This window comes from Equus caballus, chromosome 21 (assembly GCF_041296265.1).
Source record: "Equus caballus isolate H_3958 breed thoroughbred chromosome 21, TB-T2T, whole genome shotgun sequence".
Taxonomy (NCBI): domain Eukaryota; kingdom Metazoa; phylum Chordata; class Mammalia; order Perissodactyla; family Equidae; genus Equus; species Equus caballus.
Genome location: NC_091704.1, coordinates 26,439,197 through 26,463,233, shown reverse-complemented (window position 1 = coordinate 26,463,233; position 24,037 = coordinate 26,439,197). Strand labels below are relative to the sequence as shown.

Below are 24,037 nucleotides of genomic sequence, written 5' to 3'. Positions count from 1 at the left end.
AGGGATCAGGCCTCTAAGACTGATTATCCAGTGAGAGAAGCAACACAGGGAATGCACGGAGGGTGTATGCCAGGGAGGTGTGCCCGGTCACTTTCCTGAGTGTGGCAGGGAGGATGCGTGGGCGAGAGGTTAGGAGCAGGCCCCCCCCCCCCCTCCTCCCCGCTCCAGGGCCCTCCCTGCCCAGAAGCTACATCTTTGTGCCACCCACCCACACACTCTCATATAAATGAATACATGGCCGCCATGGCATCCTCTTGGATGAAGTGCCCTTGTGCAGTGTACGACCTAAATACCTGTATATGCCTACCCTTCATTCATTTATCAATGCTTAGAGTGGAGCCTGGAATTTGATAAGAGCAGAGGAATATGAGAGGACAGAGCTTAATTAATCCAGTTGCTTTTATTTATTTATTTTTTAAAGAATATATGTAACACAGATGTGCATTTTAAAGAATGATAGAATGGGATTCATAAACCCACCACCCATTTCAGGAACTAGAAAATTAGTAATAATTTGCATCTTCCTTTGTGTTTCTCTGCCTCCCATTCCTCTGCCTCCCCTCACCCACTCCCACATCTGTGCAGCTGTGCTGGTGGTTTATAGCTGGTGGCCATTTTGAATGGTTGGTGCAGACTGGTTGCATTTTGACTATCACCTACATCCAGAAGTAAGCCACTATTCTGAATTTTGTGTTTATCTTTCCCTTATCTTAGAAAAATGACTTTAATACAAATGTATGCATGATTAGACAATAATTGCTTAATTTTGTTTGTTTTTGAACTTTATATCCAGTATGACTGCTTCTATATAGTCTTCTGGGGCTTGTTTTTTACCCTGAAGTTTATATTTTTACCATTTATCCGTAGTCTTGTGTGTTGCTATACTTTACTTATTTTAACTCCTATGTAATATTCCATTGCACGATTGCTTTTTTTCCCCCAACTTCACTTTATCCATTCTCCTTCAGTGGGCTTTCCTCCCAGTTTCTTCCTGGATCAACCTCAACCTGTGCTGCTAAGAACATTATTATCTATGCCTTTTTGTGTACATGTGCAAGAATTTCTCTAGGGCATCTACTTAGAACTGAATTCCTGGGTGTATGCAAATGTTCAACTTAAAGGCTTCATTTCAAAAGTAACACTAGCTGCTGTCCCAGAAAACAAAGAAAATCTCAGGGGTTTAGCACAATAGAAGGAATCTTGTTTGTGTAAATTCTATTTGGAGATGGGGTGGGGGTGGGGAGAGGAGGTGTGTCCACTCCACCTAGGCATTCAGGAATCCAGGATGATGGGTGCTCTCCATCTTGAGAAGGAGGCATCCAAAATCACCCCGGAAGTGTACAAATAGGTAACAGATGGGGAAGTGAGAGACTGGAGGATCAAAAGGAAGCTTTATTGGCAAATCAGGGAAGTGGCTTACAATCATTTCTGCTTACATCCCATTGGTCCAGAACTCAGTCACATGGCCGCACCTAAGTGCAAAGGAGGCTGGGAAATGTAGTCTTTCTGTGTTGTTGTTGTTAGCCCATCGATTCTGACTCTTAGCATCAATTAGCAATAATTGTGCCTTGGATAAACCTCATTGGCTAAGATACTGCCACTGTGCAAAGCTGACTCCTAGCATCATTTTTCATCTTCTGGCATCATTGTTCATCCTAGTGCAGTTTTTCATTACCATCATTTTTCCAAAGTAACTCCATCCTTTCTGGCCCCCTTACCATAATTTGTTGTTAGTGCTGTGGAGTTGAGAAGCTTTCCCAGTCTTTTTTGCCATCCTCTCACCTTCTGGCACTGTATCAGACAGCGCTCTGCTGCTATTCATAGTATATTCATGGCCAATTTTTTGGGAAGTGAGTGGCCAGGTCCTTCTTCCTAATCTGTCTTAGTCTGGAAGCTCTGTTGAAACCTGTCTACCATGGGTGACCCTGCTGGTATTTGAAATGTTGGTGGCATAGCTTTCAGCATCACAGCAACATGCAGCCACTACAGTGTGACAACCGACAGATGGGTGGTGTGGTTCCTTGACCCGGAAACAAACCTTGGGGCTGTGAGGGTGAGAGAGCCAAATCTTAACCACTGCACCATGAGAGCCGGCTGGCATTCTGTATACCCAAACCGAAAATGAAATGGATTTGAAGAACAGGTAGTGAAAACAGTGCCAAAATGTTTTCCAAAGTGGCTGTACCAATTTACACTCCCATTTAGCAGGATATGAGTTTTGTTGGTCTAAATTTTTTCCATCATGTGCTGTTAACTTAAGTTTTGCTGATCTAGGTATAAATTGTGACCTCCTTGTGGTCTTAATATCCACTTCCTTGATCACTACTGAGGTTGAGCATCGTTTCTTATATTTATGAGCTATGTGTTTCCTCCACTCTGAGACGCTTGTTTATGTATTTTGTGCAATTTTCTAATGGCTTAGTGTAAAAAGCATTCTTTATATATTCTGGATATGAAAACACTGTAGGTTTTGTATGTTGCAAATATCTCCTCTGGATTTTGACTTTTCACTTTTTAAAGTTTTGATTGATGAAAAAAGTTCTTAATTACAGTATAATAAAATGTATCAACATTTCTTTTATGGCTAGTATGTTTGGTGTTCTGTTTAAGATATGCTTTCCTATCTCTAAGTCAGAAATATCTTCTGTGTTTTCTTTGATACTCCATCTTCACTCTGTAAACAGACTTTTCTCCCCTCACAACTTGTTTGAAAATTTCAAACCTACAGAGAAGTTGCAAGAACAGTGCAGCAAACACCCATGTATCCTTCAGCTGGACCCGCCAACTGTTAATATTTTGCCACGTTTGTTTGATCTCTTGTATATGTCCTTATATGTCCATATGCATATTTTTATTATTATTTGCAAACCAATTGAGAGTAAGTTGCAGACTTTACTCCTCAAATACTTCAGCATGTGTCTCCTAAGAACAAGGCCATTGTCTTATAAAACCACAATACAATCATCGAATTTTTGAAATTTAACTGATCTAATAGTGTACTCTATTCCACAGCCCTCTTTAGTCTCCAACAGTCTAGAACGGTTCCTCGGTCTGGCTTTGTTTTTTGTGACATTGACGTTTCTGAAGAGTAGAGCCTAACTGTTTCACAGAATTCGCTCAGTTTGGATTTGTCTGGTATTCCTCACGAGTCAATTCAAGTTATGTCTGTTTGGCAGGAATACCACATAAGTGGTATTCTATCCTTCTGAATACAACAGATTAGAAAGCATGTGGGTCCCACTATTGGTGATGTTAAGTTTGATCACATGGTTAAAGTGTGTCTACCTTCATGATTAATAAGTAATTTGTTGAGAGAGAGAGCAAGCAAGTTTTAAACTAAAAACACTTATACCGTTGGATAGCGTTGACCAAACCTTTAAAAAGTCAAGCTCATTGCTGCTATGGGTAAGAAATTATAGAAAGAAAATTCTCTCTCTTCAAAACTAGAAAAATAAAAGTACTTTTCTTTTTCAAAAATAGAGAAATAAAAACTTTTCCCTTTTTAAAATTTGGAGGGGAGGAAATACAGAAAGGGGCATGAGTGAATACAGGTGACAATGTGGTACCTGAATTTAAATACCCCTGGCTTCTGGTGCTCACCCAGAGGGACCGAACGACAGGATGGACCTTGCAAAGGTAGAAGATGCTGTATATGTATTTACGTTTGGTGCGATGCGTGCAGGGAGTGGTGGATGCTCCCAGCCAGGTCATTTCAATAACAACAGGAGACCCCAACTCCAGCTGAACCGTGGTGTCTTCCAGGCTGAAGAGCTTCCGCAGTCTCTCCACTTCCATGCTGATTAGAAGTGCTTGAGACACATCATAACAGTGTCAGCGCAGTGTTTACGGGGGAAATTGTCACTGTCTCTCGCTCGTGGAAGGTGACATAATGGAATTTCCTCCCTTTGTCCTGGTGACAGGATGATGGGCACTGTCTGGGCTCCAGTGCTGCATGCTTTGCCACTCACGTATCCTGGCTCAGCTGACAAGCCCGGAGAGATGAGAGAGAAGGTGTGTCCTGTCACTCGGGGGATAGGGAGTGACTGGGGTGGGCTCAACCCTCCTGTATGAAAGAGCCGCTTAAAAATGACAGCCGACCGAATGAAGTGGGGGGCGGCCACCAAAGATGGCGGCGGGGAGCAGCTGCAGTCACACGGGTTCCTCGGAGGCTTCCGAGACCCCGGACCCAGAAGACTTACCGGGCTGGTGCTGGGGTGACTTTACCGGAGTAGGTGTCTAGACAGAGATTCAAAATCTCTTTACTTGTCACTTCCTCCCCTACTCCCACAATCCCAAGTCACTCACATGATTTATCTGTGTATTAATAACGTGTCTTGTTTCAGAAAGGTTTTAAGAAGTCTTGATGTGATATATTATTAGGAGTTGGGCTGCATATTTAAGTTTAGACAAATTAAACGATATATACTGGAGTGGGCTTACGTGTGGAGAGAGAGAGAGAGAAAGAGAGATTCCTTCACTTACCTTGCCACCTTTTCCAAGTAAACTAGACCTTGCCCACCAGTACCTCAGGGAGAGGGGGGAACAGCAGAAAAACAGAAATAACATAAGTTAGCTGCAAGTGCATAGGTCTTGGTAAAGGAATTGCTGAGGATGATTTTGCAGTTACCATCCTCAGCCTTGATCACCGTAGAAGACTTCCGCCTGCTCTCCCTGCCGAGGCTTACCCTCTCTAGTCCACTTTCTACTCTGCAACCAGAGTGAGATTTCAAGCACACAGACCTGGACAGATAATTCCTCAAATGAACATTCATGACATCCCATTGCCTACCATCTAAAGACCAAACTCCTTACGGTGGTTTGTGATGATGGTGATGACGGTGATGATGATGATGAGGATAGCAGCTTAATACTAGCATTATCCAACACTGAATACATACCATGTGCCAGGTACTCCTTTAAGTGCATGTATTATGGAATTCATCGCTCATGACAACCCTACGAAGCAGTTTCTATTAGGTATTCCCTTCTATATATATGAGGAAACTGAGGCTCAAGGTAGCCCAGGTAGTCAGTAGCTGAGCAATGCTGCAATCAACCTGACTCGAGAACTAACACTCATCCCATTAAATCATGCTTTGCCACCCAGAGCTTGAGTGTCTCCTGGCATTTGCATAGAGCAATACTGATAACAGCTAATATTTATTGGGCGTTGAATATATATAAGGCAATGTTTAAGTGCTTTACAGTGACTTACATAATTAATTCTTACAGCAACCTTATATATGAGGTAAATGCTATTACTATCATTTTTCAATTTTACAAATGGGGAAATTGAGGCACACAATGGTCCCACAGCTGGTAAGTGGCAGGACCAGGCTTCAAACTCAGGCGACCAGGATCCAGAGACTGCACTCCTAATCACTCACCGCGATGCTTCTAGTACCCAGCTTCAGGCTGCCAGTGTCCCATGTCTACACATGCGAGTGTCTTACAAGGGATATCCACATTAACAAAAATAAAATATTTGAAAATCTTCAAACTGACAGACCCCTCCAGCTGTCATCTGGCTCTGTCCCTTTAGTTAAGCCAAGTTTTCCCCTGAATCCTTGAAAATGGACAACTGGATGTGAAGTGTCCCCTGGGATGGGGACGCTGCACCTCCTTTGGTCTCCTACCGCAGTGTTTCATCACCTTGGGATGCCACCAGCCAGGCGCCTTTAAGCCTCTCAGCTGGGAAAATGACTATGAATAAAATAAATGAAGCTCTCAATGATCGAGGCTCCTGATGGTGCCTACAGAGGGACATTTCCAGCATCTGTCTCCTGCCACGCTGAGATCATCTTTTTATTGGCCAAAGATGTTGCTCCTGTTTTGTCACTGGCCGCTAACCGGCAGCTCAGGTACTAGGAGGCCAGAGCTGCCTCATTATTCAACACAGTTGATGTTACACCCCAGACTGCAATATATTATCATTCAAATGAGCCAGCTACAATGGGAGAAAAATATGCACGCTGATTTCTCTCCAATGTCCTTTCCCCAGCACTCCCTAATTATAGCTGGCAGTTGATTGGGGCAGTTGATTGGGACAGTTGAACATGGAGGACGATGGGGCCGCCGTGGTGTTCTCATCTAAGCAAAACACAAACAGTGCGCAAACTTGCCATCACTATTTAGATAAGCAGGATTTTATCCACAACCCCGTGGTATAACAATGCTGTGAATTTATCAGTCAATGATCTATTATAGCATCTTTCCATATTTTTGTTGTCACTCCCTTTTTTCAAAAAATTGATTCATTAGTGACTTTGGCTTATCCCTGCTTTTTAATTTTCTTGTCTTTCATCAGAGTGGCTTCACAATGGCTTTTTCTTATCTAATTCTCAGTATTTTTCCAAGGATGAATGAGCTCCCGTGCTGTCTTCTCTGTCTTCATTCAGACAACAAATCTTTACTGTACACCTACTAATTGCTGGGACACTGCTGGCCCTGGGACTAGAAAACATTATCCTTGCTTTACCATAGCTTAAAAGCTAGTGGCAGAGTTAGATATTTGACAAATAAACACTCAACTAAATATGCTTTTGCAGACTGTGGCAAGTTTACTAAAGAAAAAGAAGATAAGGCTCATATTCTTGCATGGAATCTAAATGCATTTAGAGTCACGCTGATCCTCAACACTAATAAATGACGCATAAGTTACCTAATGTTCTTCTCCAAATAACATTTTTCTGAGGCTATATTCCTCATATCTTGAAAGAATGAATTAACTTTCAAAGTGCTCTCTGTTTTTCTGATGGAGAATTTGATTATTAGTGAAGTTCTTTGACCTCCACGATGCTCTCATCTGTTTCCTCTAACCCATGTCATTGGCTTTGAGTTACTGTTGTGTAGTGTCCTGTATCTTTCAACACTAGTTAGAACTTAGCATGGTTGACCGTAGAACAGGAGGAAGACAGCCTTCCTGTGCTTATTTGGCATTAAAAAAAATTCCCTGTATTGCAGATACTGTTTAATTCATCTTTCTCTCCTCAGCACCTGTCACACAGAGTTTACCATTGATGAGCTCAGATAATTTTTAATACATTGTGGTGAGTGTTATTATTTATTCACCAGACAAATATTTATTAAGCATCTGCTTCATGATAGTGCTGGGCCCTGGAGACCTAGGGGAGAAACAGATCGCGTCTCTCCTTTCCCAGAGCTCTAGGTGCGCTGACATGTGTGGAGAAGGAATCGTGCAATTACAGTGTAGCAAGAAACGCGCTATGATGGGAGAGGCAAGGGGACACTATGGGAGCACTTGCACTTGGGGCGGCGGGGTGCCAAGGAAAAGTTGTGAAGGAAGTGACAGTTAAATAAAGAACGTGTGGCTGTGACTAGGAGTAGGGGTGCAGGGAGGGAGGGAGCAGCAGATCTGGAGGTAAGAGAGAAAATGCGATGCATTTTAAGGATTAAAATTTTATGGTGGAGAATGAGAAGTTGCAACAGATGAGGCTGGACAAGGAAACGGGTCAGGAATGACTTTCTAGATGCTTCTCAGGAGTTGGCAGTGGCGAGCAGTGAGGGGATTTAGTGGTGGAGGGAGAGAGAGGTCAGATCTGCACGTGAGGATGCATCGTGGAGGCTGGGTTGGGAGGCTGCAGCAGGGATCCGCAGGGAGATGGTGCAGTGGGGATGGAGGTGTGTGGATTAAGAGACATTCGTGAGGGTGACCACCAGACTAAGGTCCTTCTGCTGGATGTGAGGGCTGAGGGACAAGAGTCCACTGAGGCGGAAGCGGGGGTAAGGTAAGGATGTTAGCTTTGGTCCACGCCTTTCGTTCTTCACCTTTTACAACAGCACATGCAGAGCTGCTGTTTTGCCGTTTCCCTTTTAGAATCTTCACAGTGTTCTATAGCACGGATGTGCCGTGATTCATACAGCTCGTCTTCTTGATGGAAAATTATATTGGTTCCAGTGTTTTACTGTTACAAACCGTGCTGCAGGGAACCCGTGGCCTCACTGGAATTCCTAATAAGGGAATGGCTGGGTCAGAGGGGTTAGGAGACCCACCAAAGTCTCCCGGCCAGGGAGTGTCAGAGCTGATACTCAAACCCTACCAGAAGGACTCAGTCCACGGTCTTTCAGCTCTGCCGTGCTGTGCCCTCCTGGCTGTGCACCCGGAGCTCCGCCCCTCAGGTTCTTCTCTTGAGGAGGGGGGACTGGCTCATTGCAGGGGCTGGGAAATCACCTGGAAAGTTTCTTAAACATGCAGATTTCTGGGCCTTCTGAATTCTTGTTCTTCTCTCTGGAGGCTGAGCTTGGAAACCTGAAGTTTTAATTTTGTCCTGACACTTAGGCAGCCAGTTCATCCTGACCCTGACTCCTTCATTGGGAACCACTGACCTCTTGTTTGAGATCCCCTCCAGCTCTAAAAATCTCAGGATTCAGAATAGTCTCCAAATTGTGCTGCCCCTCTGGGTCGGCTCCTCCAGAGAGGCTGGGAGAAGGTGAGAATGGAGGGGCTGCCAGGAGCGGGAAACTCCTCATTTTGTGGGGCTTTCTGCTCCCTTCTCCCCTGGTGTCCTGTGATGCCAGGCTGGATAATAGAATCTCAAATGCCTGAATTTCACCCAATCTCATGGATCAGGAGGTAAGTTACACTGGGGCTGTCATCCTACTCCATACTCCCCACCCCCACTGGAGAAAGGTAGTGTGCTCATGCCTGAGCCAAACTAGTACCTGTAATCAGCAGCAGGCCTATTCAGTGGCATATCCGGCCCACATCACAGTCCTTTAGACCAGAAAATGCTTTGCTGTAGTGGAAGGAGCCCCACGAGAGAGGCAGTTCTTTCCCCTCAGCCTGGGGAGCCCCTGAGTATGGTGCTCCTCTCCGCATTGTCCCCATCTGGACCCACCATGCATCAGCCACATGTTCGAATCGCCTGGGTGAGCTTTGAGAAATCCTGATGCCTGGACCCCACCCAGAGATTCCGATTGAACTGGTTTAGGGCAGGGGCCAGAGTGAGTAAGGCTTCTTGAGTGATTCTAATGTGCAGCCAGCTTTGGGAACCATTGTGGCAGGTCTCGTGCCCTCTCTCCTGGGGGCAAGGTGGGCTCTAGCTTCCCAGGCTTCTGAGGGGTTGGCCAAGCCTAGCATGGATGTGACGATGGCTATGACCTAAGGGGCCCCTCTGGGGTGGCCAGACTACAGAATGGGGTCAACTCTGGGACTCTGGCTGTGCCCAGAGCCTGTTCTCGGGGGAGGTGTGATTGCTGTAGACCAGGGGCCCCTCACTAGCTCTGTGCCCACACCACCTGCTGACATGGCTCACATGAAGCACGGCCTCCATGCCACAGCAAAGAACCCCTTTCCTCTTTCCTAAATTAGGGAGTATGTGTCAGCTCCTGTTGGCCAACGAGCAGCATGATGCACCAATATTTCTGCTTATGATTTATGCTAAAAAAATTTGTTAGGAGAGAAAGGAGCTTTATCCCCAGAGGACCCTGGGAAGTAGCACTATTAATTTTGGAATCATTAACCACCGTCTTCTGGACACCCCACCTTGACTTTTTGTCACAGGCAAGGAAAGAAATGACATGGACCCTGAGTGAGGAGACCTGAACTCCTGCCCTACCTCATTCGCTGGTTATTGAGCACCCTGAGATTTTCTCTCATCTTTCTAGGCCTTGATTTCCTCACCTATCAAACTAAGAGACGGACTTTTGAGCTTTCTCCTCTGGGTAGCCTTTGCATCTTTGAAGGAGAGGTTCCTTGACCTGCTCCACCTATCAGGAGAGAACTAGTCACAAATAGCATAAGGACTCAGGAGGCATTTTTAAACTGAGTCAGAAATACCGATTTCCATCTGAAACACGCCCAGCTCCACCTTCTTGCCATATGCCAACCTCCTTCCCACCATGCCAAGCAGAGGGTCTGAGAGATGATGCCTCTAAATCTGCATTTCCATGGCTCTGGAATGAGGAGTTTCACAGAGGACAGGTGCCCCAAAGCCCCAGCTGGTCAGGGGATGTACCGTTCTGAGAGGGGCTCTGTGGAGCACTGTCCTCATTTGGAGTCAGTCTCTATGCTTGGCAGCTGTGGGGCCTGGCTGATGAGGAGGCTGAGGGGAGGCCCCTAGAGAGAAGGGGAAGTGTCCAACTGGCCTGGACATTTGTGTTCCAGAAGACCTAGAATGAGTTTTTATAATGGGCTGGCTGGCTCTGTGCCCTCTCAGCTCTTTGACTGGCAGCCGAAGCTGGGAATTCCACACCTGTAGGTTCAGCTGGCTCCAGGCTGCACTGGGGCTGAGCCTAGGTTTACAGGGATGGGTTAGAAAGAGCCCTCATCAGACCAACGTTGAGTGTGGCTGTGGGTCCACTCCACCCTTAATGTCTCAGTTTCCCCTGGCTTGGGTTCTTAGAGCAATTAAAGTGACCTGTGGTGCAGTAAACAGAAAGCCCCACTGAGATTGGCTCAAAGAAAGGACTTGTATTATCTTATATAATTTGAAGATCTAGGTTGGATAGATGCCAGGCTTGGCTGTTTCTTAGGATGTCATCAAGGACCCATATTCTTTGTGCTTCTCCCCTCTGCCATCTTTGATATTGACTTCATCATCTGGTTGGTAGCAAGATGGCTGCGGCTGTGCCAGGCATCACATGTGGATGTGATGATATCTAAAAGAAGAAGAGAGATTGTCCGTTTCTGAGGGTTTCTCTTAAGAGGGAGAAAATTTCCCCTCACATCTCGTAGGCTCTGGTTCAGTGGCACATCCACTGGGAGTACTTGATTGGCTTAATCATCCAAGGTGGAATGGATTCAGAGGAGGCAACCCAATGTCTACCATGGTTTCTAGTGTTGTCTATTTTCTTTCTTGGTAATGTAATCTGCCTGCTTTCTTGCTTCCTCAATCTCCTTCTCTTTAGGTATTTACTAATTACCCCTGTTTTCACCCTTCAGCTTTATCACAAGCTCCCTCTGAATTTATTAGAGGTGGGCACCCCAAATATAGACTCTCTTGAGGCCAGAGATGACAGGATTCACATCTGGTCCATTGTCTCTCTTGGCCTGATGCATCTACCTGCTGGACTCTGGTTCCCACTCCATTGCAGTAGACATTTGACGATCCCATGCTCCTGGGTGGGACATGTGGCAGTGAGGCAGGTCAGAGGAGGCTCAGGCTGAAACTCAGAGTTGCGTGAAAGCTCACAGGTCATGATCCCCTTCTTCCTTCCTTTCTTTTCGGACCACAAGGATCACTTGTAACCAGAAATGAAAGGTACAGTCATTTCAAGTCCCACCACCATGTCCTCTCAGAAGCTGTTACCAGTGGTCAACTGCCTGCGTCCACTAACTCTTGTTCTGGGGGTGACCTGGTGCAAGGTTTAGAAGGCAAGGTGTGGATTTTGTGTTCATGAAGGTTTGCCCTGTTGGGAATCCCATTATGGTTTGCAGTGGTCTGAAATATGGCAAGTTGTCTTTTCTGCCAAGGGAAGAAGGCAGAAATGGAAAAGATCAGGCCCTACCATGTGTGCTGGGACTACACTACTCTCTTTCTGTAATATCATGACCACGGGCTGAGGCAACTGTGTCCTGTTACCCTTCTCTCCTTCTTTCTATTCTGGGGTTTCCCTGTTGGGGGGTGCTATACAGTAGGGGTAATGCACAGCTGGAGGGCCAGTCTGCAGCCCCCTGCCATCATGGCTTGCAAGTAATGTTTGCCAGACCAGGGGATTCTGCATAAGAGCCAGGACAGGAGGGTGGCCAGGACAGGAGGGTGGCTAGGGCAGGATGTGCAGTTAATTCCCCCAGCAGGCCAGCACTCAATGCTGCCTAGCTTCTGTAAGCCCGATTTTATTTTTCAAAACACTTCCACGGACAGGGGATCATTTGGTTCACAGAACATCCTCTGTAAGAAAGGCAGAGAAGGTTATCATCATTCTTGCTGAGGAAACTGAGGTTCGGAAAGACCAAGCCATCACCTTGCTGTGCAGAAAGTTAATGACATATTCTTCTCACTGCCCTCTGCTTGCTGGCCTGGCTAAGCTGGCCACTCAAGGTCAAACTGGTCATTGGTGATGGATTTGAACTCGTAAGCACCCAGCAGTTCTTACTGGCTGTGCTGTATGCTACTGGGGAGTGATATAAAATCGAGGTGTCCCAGTGGACTGTGATCCGGGTGTCATCTGAGTCTCTCATCAGACTGTCTTCTCTCCTGACAGTGTCCACTGACATCAGGGCAGATGGAACTGAGCTGTGCCCACAAGCCAAATTGTGAACAGCATGCAGGAGAGACCCTCAAGGCCTCTTCTGGGAGTCTGTCTGCAAGCAACTCTGTGGTTGGAGGAAACTGTATTCTTCTGTGTGTGTGGGTGTGTGTATGTGTGTGTGCATCAGTGGGTATGGGCGCTGGGTATGTACCCAACTGGACCTGTGCTCACGCCTGGCTGTGTGTGTCGTGCCTGGCTGTGTCTGTCTTCCAGATTCCCAGGCAACACTTGCTACATCCTGCAGAACTTTGGGGGCCAGCTTCTGTTGCTCTTTTAAGAAATGAAATTGCCTTCCAGATGCTTCTTTCACTTGTTTTTTTCCCCCACTTGACAGAGCTGCCTAAACTTTTCATTCAGGGGCTCTAAAGAGGAGTGTATCATTTCACGCTCCCTTGTTTAGCTCCTCCAAACCTAAAGCCAAAGCTGGCACAGCTACTGATTAGCAGAAATCAAAAGCAAAGGCTGGGCTTTCGATGGGCAAACTGCTGCATTACAGAGGGCTGGCTGTCTTGCAATTGCAGGGTAAGGGCCATAATATCACCCACCACTGAATGGCCATTAGGTTGCAAATTACCGGTCACTTTGCTGGACGGCTCAGCCATCCTGTAATCATGATCATAATAGCCCCCAGAATGGTCAAGCCCAGGCACCTACTGGGAGTCTGGCTGCTGAGGCGCCAAATTGCTGGGCTGCATACAGTAATGATTACCGCAGCGGGAAGGAAGGAAGGCTGCCCCAGAGTCCTAGGTGTGTGGCATTCTGTCCTACTTCTCCATTAGGAAGCGTAAGGGACTATCAGAATTACCCCAGTGTTCCCCATCCCCCGGGGTTCTACCCATTGGGGGGTTGCCTTTGTGTGGCTATCACGTTCCATGGCATTTCCAAGTACCTGGTCTCTTGGGTCAGATGTGCCAGCTGGGATGTGAACCGCGAGCTGACAAGTGGACAAGGAAGGTAATTGGTTTTTCTCCAGGCTTGTGCTATGGTGAGTTGTGCGCCTCTGTGTGTGTGTGTGTGTGTGTTTGGTGATGAAGATGTGGCTGTGAAACACACAGAAAGTTTCAAAAGCATTAATACTCTATTTTTAAGTTGGATCGTGGGTTTATATCTTACATATATGTTATATGTATTCTTTCGTGGTACAATATGAAAAGAGACAAAGAGAAGGTAAAGCTGGTGGAGAGATGAGCCCTTGGGCCGCACTTGGCCTTTATCAGGATCCTGCGGGACACAGATGGCTCCAGTGGGGTAGTCGAGGGGCGTTAGGGCTTTTGACAGAGGCATGGGCAGGGTTAAGGGGAAACAACAGGGGCTAGTAACAGGCTTCACTCAGTGCTGGGCCTGAAGGGGTGGGAGCGAGGCTGAGGAAGGAGCTTCCTAACAGAGGCTGCGGCTCTAGGTAAAGAAGCCCAGGATGGGGGTGAGAGTGGGGACCAGGGAACCATGCCCTGACTTCATTTAAATCTCACCCTCCATTCTCATGGTACTGCCTCCTGTTGGCCAAACCCCAACCAGAAGCCAGAGGGCAAGGGAAGCCAGGGGTACTTTGGACAAAGGTCAGAGCAGGCTTGGGAAGGGTGGAGGGATCTTGAAACATAAAGTGGGCGTATCCAGTGCCCAGTCCAACATGCACTTGTTAATGGGCTCTCTAGGCACTGACGGGCTGATGGGGCCTCTTAGGCCCCGCATGGGCTGCACTTCTAAGGTTATGATCCGTCCCTACCCCGTGCTGCCTGGGAGTTAACCATGGCGGACTCCAGCCTTGCCTTTCCCACCGTGGTTGTTTTCCTGCTCCACGGGGCCAGTGATTCCACCCAGCTGCAGTTACTGCCCAGCACTTTGGCTCCGATGGCTGTGGCTTCTGGGCATGTGGAAATAGTACCAGATGACTCACTGGCATTGTCCAGCTGGTCAGCTGTGGCATTGAGTGTCCTGAGCACAGACATGGGACTTGGTGGGCGGGGGCCGGGGGTTCTAAGTAGGAGCCGGGAGGCAGGTGGGTGGGTGTAGGAGCCTGCTGCAGGCTTAGGGTCCGACAGAAGCCTTGGCCATGACTTGCACGGAAGTTCTGGACTGCGTTTCACTTTTCCCTCCAATCTGGGAGAAACAGCGTCCTGCCAAATTTTGGAAGGAACTGGAGACCCCTCGCCAAGCCTCCTTCCCAGCACAGGGGAATGCTAGCTGAGAAGGGAATAAGGTTGGCATTATTTTCAATTCCCCCAGAAAAATATCATTCTCTGCCCTGTGTGAGCCTGTTTGCCAGATTGCTTTGAGCAAGGCTGAACTAGTGACAGGAAAAGACTCAGATGGCATTCTATAAAGATAGAGTAATGAAAATAGCAAATGCTTATAGTATGCCTCCCCTGTGCTAGGTGTGTCCTAAATGCATTCCATATGCTATTTTATTTAACCCTCACAATGACCCCATGAAGCAGGGACTAACATTATCCCCACTTTCCAGATGAGGAAGCTGAGGCACAGAGGGATGAAACGACTGGCCCACTGTTGCACAGATGGTAAGCAGTAGAGCTGGGATTTGAACCCCAGCAAGCTGGCTCCAGAGTTACGCTGCCTCCTTTTCCTTCTTGGCTAACTTCTCCTTGGTAGGGGCCAAGAGACAGGATGTTCCTAAATATGAATGGAGTAGGGTAATGGAAATAGCTTTGGGGTTGGTTTCGTCCAGCCTCTGTGTTCTTACCGAAGGGGAAACTGAGGGCCCAGGAGGTTCAGTGGTCAGTCCTCCAGAGCCCCGATCTAATGTGAGTGATTTACTTGGCATTTCTGGAAGCATTGGGCAGCTCAAAAGTGGCTGGCCGTGCCTAGTGATATTCTGGCAATTTTCCTAGTGTTGTTTAGCAAGTAAATTTCTTTGAAGCAAAGTTCCTTTTATCCAAGAAGCAATGTGACCTCAAATCTTGTTTTCATAAAACATCTCTGACGTTAGCTGCATGAGGCAAAAGCCCTGAAGGAGTCTGCGCTGCCCTTGTGCTCTCTGGATCTGATGCTGTCTCTGGCATGGGCTTAGGAACTCTTTCTACTGTGAATAACAGTCAAGCATCAGGTCGTGGGGGCTCAAAGACCAGGTGAGCTGGGTACGCTGGGGGCACAGATGCGAGGAGAGAGGCTCTTTCATCAATTTCTAGGGGGTTCAGGGGGCACCTGAAGCATCTTTGTCTGCAGAGGTCCTCGGCCCAACCCAGCCAAGCTGCTGTCACAAAGAACAGAGTGTCTTGGGCCATGTGACCATGGGGGAGGCTGCCCAGGCCTCCGAGGGGGCTGCCAGCTTCTGAGCTGTTGATTCCATGACTCTGGGACCCAGAGCGGCAGAGAAAGGGCAGCATTCTTCCTGCAGAGGTCTGGTCCAAATGGCCCCATGGCTTTCTCTTCTCCGGGATCAGCAGGGCTACTGTTGGGAGGGACAATCGAGGTTGTTGTCCTGGCCTGGCCCAGAGGCACCGCTGCCAGATGCAGAGCTGGCACCCTGGGCTCATCCTGGCCGCACCTGCCCTCCTTATCATCGGGGGCTCGTGGGGCAGCACCATACAGGAGCTCTGTTCCTTCCCACCTCCTGGCAGCGGAGGCCTGGGACAGCATCCCCCTGTCCAACTGAGACAGCCCAGGGGCCAGTGAAGAGGGCCCCCCTTCTCCCATACACTCATTTGTCCTCATTTTCCAGATAATATACTTATAAAGGGGTTAACATGTCAATATTTTCCTCTTCCACCTGTGTGGCTTAAGTGAAAAAGAGGACAGAGCTTGCTGTCTTGGGGGAAGATCTTGCTGTGTCTTGTCTCTCATGGATTCTTTTAGTCCTCAATCATGTCTGTTTTGAGAAAGCCAAACATGGCCTGGACAACCTCCACTCTTGGTATTGGGGCAATTGCTTTCTAATATTGCAAGGGGGAGACCTCGGGCCTGGGTTTGATTATTGGAGGAGAAATATAGAGAGAAAGGGTACCACAATCACTCTCATTCAAGGCACTTCAGTGTTTGGGTGTTTGGTCAAAGGATCCAGGAATTTCTAAAACCTGTCGCAGACCCACCACCCTCCCCTCAAATGATCATCAGGATCAGTCAGGTCCAGCAGGAAACAGACGGCATACTCAAGCTGAGTACTGTGAGGAGATTTTAAATAAAGGAATGCCTTACAAAAGTGTAGGCAGGGTTTAGGGGAGCCAGCGAGGGATGGTGCAGTATCCTGGAGCCAGCAACAGCAGAAAACCGTTGCTATTCCTAGGTCTGAAGGCCAAGGGGAAGGAGCAGTTCCTGCACGCCAGCCAGAGCTGGAGCTCTAGGACACAGCCTCCTGCCGGCAGCTTTGGCCTGTGGAAGGGGGAAGCAGTCAACCAACCAGAGCAATCAACTGAGCTCTCCTCCCACACCCCCACTGGCCAGTTCCTTCCATTGGCCAAACCCAACCAGATGCCAGAGAGAGAGAGAGTGAGAAGGCCTGCACAGGAGCATGTCGATGAAGCCTGTCCATGCAGCCCATAGGAGTCCACCTGCTCTGAGGCACAGAGTATCCAGCATGACATCTTAATATAACCCGCCTTCCACTATATCTCTGACTCCTAACGAATATATATACACCTCAATTCGGGGACGGGTGCTACTGGCACTTAGTAGACAGAGGCCAGGATGGCTGCTGAACATCCTACAATACACAGAACAGGCCCCAATAACAAATAGTTATCTGCTGCAAAATGTCAATAGTGCCAAAGTTGAGAAACCCTGCTCCAAGTAGAGGAAGGAAGGATGAGGCTCTGTCAAAAGGGCTCAGAGCAGATGAAAAGGAGAGAAGGAGTTTTGTGTGTTTTGTTTGGGTGGGAGGAGCCTATCACTGAGAAGTTTCCACCTCTGTCTTTGGAGGGGATGGTCCCCTGTTGGGGCGCCCCTGGGCTCTTGGGCTCATTCTCTGACCATCTTGGGCATCAGCTGGACTGTAGGGTTGAACATCTGAGAAGCAGGATTGAGAGCTCTTTAGGGCAACATCTCAGACCATGTGGATGACCCCATGAGTTTCCCTGCTCTTTGTGGCTGCTGGAAGTGGTACAGCAGAGTCTAAGCTATTTCGAGATGGTTCAGCCAGACCCAAAGGTCTGGCAGAGTTCTTCCTTTCCCAGGCTTTGGGGTTCTCTGCTTTTCAGCTCAAAGCTCTTAGAATGTTAATAAGTAGGGACTTACAAAGTCCTGAAATAGCTCTCAGGACACAAAGGAAATGTCCCAGCTCGGAAAGTAAACGCGTGGAGTCAGCTGTCCTTTGTAAACTTGCTGATTAAACCTGGTCTTTGCTGCTTTTTTCTCCTCCTTCCTGTATCCCATTTTCAGGTCATTTCCCTGCCTGTTTGTGCCTCTCTTGGAGAGGAGGGGCAGGCAGAGAAGAAAACGCCCTATCAGCTTCCTTTGGCAAGTTGTTAACAGACTCCATAAAAAGATGAGGAAGTAATGACAATTTACCTTTAAAAATCACGATTAACAATTAACCATGCTGTCCCTCCCCCCATCATCAAGTCTCGTCTGGGCTGTTTTACAGCTTGGAATGACTGGAATATTTATTAAGTGTTATTTATTTTTGAAACAAGCAATTCATTTACATTGTTTTTAAACAAACTGACAAAGAATTTAGGCGAAGAGGGGACAATCCCCCCCACCTCCCCACCTGCTCCCTCTCAAAAAGCAATATTCACCCAGTGATATTCTATGGCCATACAAACACATACGCATCTACACGCTTCTTTGATCTTTTCATCCCATACAAATAGTAGTATATTTGCTTTTTACTCAGCAATGTATCTTGTAAATCCTTCCATATCAATACTTTTGCTTTTTAATAGTTCTATGGTATCATATGGATATACCTTAACATATTTGGCCAAAAGTGACATGTTTTTAAAAAAAGACTTTTGAATCTGTTTTAAACCAGAAAGAATGCTCAACTACAAACAAAACCCAACCAAACAAAACTTGTTTGAAAGTTTAGGCATGAAAGGCCACTTGCTTTTATCATTTGGTGAAGCTTTCCTTCTTTCATCTTACTGATCTTCAGGGGTTTTTTCTGCATTTGTCCCTTAACTTAAAACTTCTATCAAATAGCTGTTCAGAACCATGGAGTGTCCCTAAGGTTTGGCTACTGTCTGTGACGGAAACCGTGTCTGTTTTATTAAATGACTGGATGTTTATGATCTTTTCTTATGGAAAGCTAGGCTGAGCCAGTCAAATGATATCAACACCAGAAAAGCCTGTCTTGGCCTGGGACAAGACATGGCAGCCTCTCTGTTCCCCACTTTTGCCATTTTTAACAATGTGGGTAGTATCCTGGAGCCTTAGCAGCTTTGAAGCTTTGTGCCAGGCAGGGCTAGCTTAGGTTCAGAAGTAAGAGCCTACTTATCTGTACTGTATTTCTGCGGTGGAGCCAGGACCCGTGTGAAAGATGAACATATTTTAAGTAAAGAAAGAGCTCGCTGCATTTGGAAGCCAAAGACCGGGCAGGCAGAAGAGCCGCCAGGGTGTACAGCGTTCTGGGGCTCCAGGGCTTTGAAATCCTTTCCAGTGTTGTCACTTGAATGTCGAACACGTTATTCTCAGTGGACACTAAAGAGAAGTACAGGTACCGTGGGCTCCAGGGGGATTCATTATTCAAGGCACAAAATTTCCTACTCTGGCCTGCAACACATTATAATTCAAATGAGCCCAGCACAATAGAAGAAAAATATGCAAGCGGATTTCTCTCTGTCGTGTTTTTCCCTCCTCTCTGAAGCCCTGTAATTACAGCAGGCAGGTGGAGCATCTGGGGTGTGGGGGAGTCCGCTGTATTTTTACCTTCCCAGGAACGAGACTTGCCTACCGCATCAATATATTTTATTTTTAATTAAGCGCTTATTGCAAAATGAGTCCCCGCGAGAAAGCCTGATTCACAACTGTTTTTTTTTCCTGCGGTTCCCGGAGATGCTGCTGCTATTACTGACAGTCTCAAATTTTCTCTTAAAATTTGCTCTTTTAGTAAATTAGTTCTGCCCTTTCGTGAGCTCGGCAGCCCAGGGGCGGCCCGATTACCCAGCGTCCACCCCTTTGCCCCTCCGCAGTCCCGGTTCAGTTTCTCCACGTGCCCAGCAGCGCCACGTGCGCTGAGCGCGCCGTCGGGCCCGGAGCCCCTGACCCCCATCCCGTCCAGCCGTCATACACGGGTTGGGGCGACGCAGTGCCCCCAAGAGACCTCTAGTCCTGCGGTGGGGGGGCTGGGGAAACGCAGGGACCGCTGGACGAAGCAACCTCAGCCCCGCAGTGCCATCGGGCGCCGCGCAACCTGGGGGTTCGCGGGCTTCGGCGCAGGAGCCCCACCTGGAGCTGGGGGCGGGATCCGAGACCCCTGTGTTGGCCAACGCGTGGGAGGGGTGCGAGGAAGCCCCTTGGTATCCGTGCGCCGGGCCGGGGACGAGAGGCGGGGGACTGGGCCTCGGCGGAGCGCGGCTTTTCCGATCCGGGACGCCCCGGGGCTCTAGGCGGGGCGGGAACTCGCGTCCCGCGTCTACCTCGCCCAGAAACCCCCACGTCCGAGCGGGGTGGGGCTACCGGGGTGCCGGAGCGGAGAATGAGGCGGCTCCTCCAGGCGCTGGGTGGGGGGTGCGGGGTGGGGGGGGGGGGTCTCTGCGCGATCCCTGCGAGCCGGCTGCCCGGCGGGGTGCGCCTCTTCGATCCGGCCCAATGAGCCCGGGTGCGCCTCTCCGGGAACCAGTCACGGGATGCAGATGGGTTCCCAGCGCTCCGAGGCCCTGCCCAGGCTCTCCGGCTTCGCGGGGGGCTTCCGGCCGCGGTGCAGCCACCCTGGCTGTTAGCGGGCATTTCTGCCTCCCAGGGGCAATTTGCGGCGCGGTCGGGTTGCCACGGGACTGTGAAGGGAGGCTGGGAGGCAGTAGCCGAAGGGCTGGTGGGGCAGTCGGCCTTTGCAGAGAGAGGCAGCCACTTTGGGTCACCAGGGAATCTTAACGAAGGGCAGGAGAGTCAAAAGGGTGTTTTTAGGCGGGTCCAAAGGAGAGAAACTATCTCTGGAAAACAAATACCTGCATGGGGCCAAAAGAGGGGTTGAGCCTGGAAGGAGTGTCCCAGCCATGCTGCCCCACTGAGCTTCCTCAGGCGCAGGCTGCCTCTGTCCCCGCCTTCGGTGTCCGGGGCACCCTCTGCAGGGTACGCGCCCGTATCGGGGGCTCAGATCTCTCTAAGGAGGGGTGGGAGCCTTGGAGGCTGGCTGCGTGTTTGACCCCTGGGAAGGGCAGGCCTCCATGGGGTGCTGGCAAGGCCAGACGTTCCTTCGGCAGGTCCCGCCTCCCCCTGAGGACGGTGTGGGTCAATTGCATGACTCAATCCGACCCTCCCTCTCTTGGTCGCCCGAGGCCTAGGACTGGGGCTCCTGCGATGCCTCTTTTGTAACTTCTATTGTATTTTTCTCTCTCATTACAAAAGCAGTGCATGTTTATTGTAGAATTAATGAAAAATGCAAACACGCAAAAGGAAGAAAATAAAAACCAAACACACTCTCATTACCTAGAGACAAACCTTCCTTGTATATCCTGAGTACAAACACAGTTATTGTGTGGGACAACTGGCTTCTTTTCCAAACAATATATTGTGAACATCTTTCCATGCCAGAATCCTTCCAGTGAACACAGCTCAGTAAATAGACTCTCTCCGTCATGACTACACAGTACTTTCGTGGCAGGCATAACTTCAACATTTTCACCATCCCTGTCCTGGGCTTTTAGGGTGTTGCGGTTTTTGCTTCTGTCCACACCACTCCAGGGTCATTCTCCTGCTAGGTCACTGTGCATGTCCTTGATTATTTCCCTAAGATCCGTTCCTCAAAACAGGTGGGTTATGCGTTTTAAAAAGTTTTCCTACGTTTTGTCAAATTGACCTTTAGAAAGGTCATGTCAGTTCACACCCCCACCTGCAGAGAATTCGAAAGTCTGTTGCCAGAATTCGTCACCATCAGTCACGAATATTAGGTTTCGTTTTAATCTTTTGTCTTTGCCTATTTCTTAATTGAAGTATTCATCTTTTTCTTACTGGTTTGCATGAGTGTTTTATATACTCAATCTATTAATTCTTTATCATGTATTCTGTAATTTTTTCTTAATTTATCAATAGCTTTTTACATCTAAATTTACACTTAAAATCTTTGTGTGGTTGATGGGCCAACCTGGTGGCGTAGTGGTTAAGTTCTCGCCCTCTGCTTTGCCGGCCTGGGGTTCGCATGCTCAGATCCCGGGTGCAGACCTAGCACTGCTCATCAAGCCATGCTGTGGTGGCATCCCACATAAAATACAGGAAGATTGGCACAGATGTTAGCTCAGGGCGAGTCTTCCTTACCAAAAAAAAAAAAAGTTTTGTGTGGTTGAAATTCTTAATAGTTTAATTTGTGGCTTCTGCCTTTGGTGTCATTCTGTAAAGTCCTTTCCTACCTCAAGATTTTCGATTTCCTCCATTGTCTCAATTAAATTTTTAATTCATATGGAATTTGTCTTGGTATATAGTATAAAATAGGAATCGAAGTTTTCTCCCTGTCCACTTGTCCTACCTTCATTGTTGGTTCCCTATCCTTTTGACCTGGCACACAGTACAGCCAGCTCCTAAACAAGCAGAGCCAAAGGGGATGATCTGATGGGGGCGGTCCTGCCTCTAGAAAGCAGAGACTTGAGGTGAGGGATTGGGAAACTACCTAAAGCAGGAACAGGACCCATTCTTTAGCCGCTTATGATTGGAATCATACAGATCTAGATAAAATACAGTTTCTGACACTTTCACCCTGTGGAACCTGGAGGAAGTCACGTAACTTATTTAACCTCAATTTTGTATCTGTAAAACAGGCATGCTAATAGCACCCACCTCTGAGGATGGATGTGAGGGTCACATGATATTATGTTTGGCACATAGCAAGCACTCAATATTGTTAGTAGTAGTAGTAGAGAAAAGATGGGAAGATGAATGCAGCTTCATGAGATATTAAAAAGAAATACAAACTATCAATAATTATAGCAATAAAGGTGGTGAGTCCCTGTGCTAGAGTTACAGTTTGAGTTCAAGAGTTTATCCAGACTAGATAGGAGGGTTTCCTGGTGGGGAAAAGGGCTTGTATTCTTACAGCCTGAATCTACTGGAAGTCCGGACTTAAACTAAACTCAGACTTTTCGAAGGAATCTGGTAGCATTTCTGTTCTCAAACCTGTTGCAAGACTTTCTGATGGCCCTGGCCAGATTGCAGAGGATCAGCTGAACAATAGGCATTGGGGGCGCTCACAGGAGAGCGCGCTCCGGGGCTCGGCGCTCTAAGTGGGCAGCCCATCTCCCTCCTGGCTCGCCCCCAGCCGAGGATTGCTGCAAAGAGAAATAGTCACTGGACGGGAGCCAGGCCACCAGTCAGTTTAACCAAAGGAATCAATGGACACTGTGTTTTCCCTCTGGAAATGAGGAAAATGACATGGTGAGAAGGCATATGCCTTGTCCAGAATCACAAATCCCAGGGGCAGAGAAAGCAGAGGAATGCCGCCTCGGAAGGAGCCGGTTCCCATCATGAAGATGCCCAGAGCCCAGCCTTGACTAACAAAGGCAAGGGGAGCGCCCGGGCAGTGGAGGCCCAGCATATCTTTATGAGGCGTGGACAATGAGTAGCCATTCAAAAGGCCAAAGCTGCCTCTTCTTAGAAAAAGGCAAATATTTTAGGAATCCTTTGTTACTAGGCAAGTGCCTGATTGCTCTCGAGGGGAGTGAGGCTCAGCTTGATGCTCTGTATTTAGGGCTTTAAGCTTTGACTCTGAATTTTCCTCCAGTAGAACAGTGGTTCTCCCTTCTGGCTGCGCAGTGGAATTGGCTGTGGAGCTCTTAAAAATACAGATGCCCAGGCCCCACTTCCAGAAAGCTGGATTAAGTTGGTTGATGGTAGGGCCGCGAGGTCAGTATTGTTAAAAAGCTCCTTAGTGATTCTAATATGTAGTTCAGGATGGAGAGGAAGCCCCGTTTGTGTTGCTGTGTTCTCTCTCTTCCCAGCTGATGAGAACCAGATTAAAAGACAAAACTATCCTAGTAAAATGTTTCTCAAATTTTAGGGAATTATCTGGGGGTCTTGTTAAAATGCAGGTTCCGATTCAGTAGGTCCGAGATTCTGGGTTTCTGACAAGCTCCCAGGTGATGCTGATGCTGCTGGTCTCAGGACCACCTTTGAGTACCAAGAGTCTAGAAATAGTCCTCATTATTTCAGTGAGCATGAAAATGACCTGGTAAGCCTATGGAAAAAGCAGATTCCAGGGCTGATTCAAAGTGTCAGGGATGAGGTCCAGGAATCTGTGTTTTTACTAAGTCCTCAGGTGAATTGATGCACGTGGTAGTCAAAGGCCACTCTGGGAGAATGTGGCCAGCCTGCCTATGATTTTCTCAGGCATTTATCCTTTTAGCACATCCTGGAGTCAGCACTACACTGGAAGATCACACAGTCAATTGGCTTGGACTTGAAATTGAACAGAGAGCCCCTGATGCCTGGCTCCCAGGCCTGAACTCCAGCTCGCTGACTCTGAGATCCCTTAACGTTCAGGCCAAATCCTATTACCATAGGAGACCTACAAGTCCTTGCGTTTTCTTGGGATAAAGGAGCCATCTGTTTAGGTTTGGGTTTTGATTGTAAAGTTATTTGACCTGTCCCCGCTTGGAACTGTGACTAATGCATCAGGAGTCAGAGCATAGATCCTGGGAGAATGAAAAGCAAAAGGCTTTCAGGATGCCTTCCACCCAAGGAAAAACCTCAAGCAGGAAAGTGAAAGATAGCATAAAACAATCAATGC

The 24,037-nt window shown here is 47.8% G+C and overlaps 1 pseudogene; it reads right to left on the bottom strand.

Annotated features, from left to right (window-relative positions):
• Positions 1-1,546: 1,546 nt before the first annotated feature.
• On the bottom strand, positions 1,547-1,612 carry LOC138919981 (U4 spliceosomal RNA; annotated as a pseudogene).
• Positions 1,613-24,037: the final 22,425 nt, after the last annotated feature.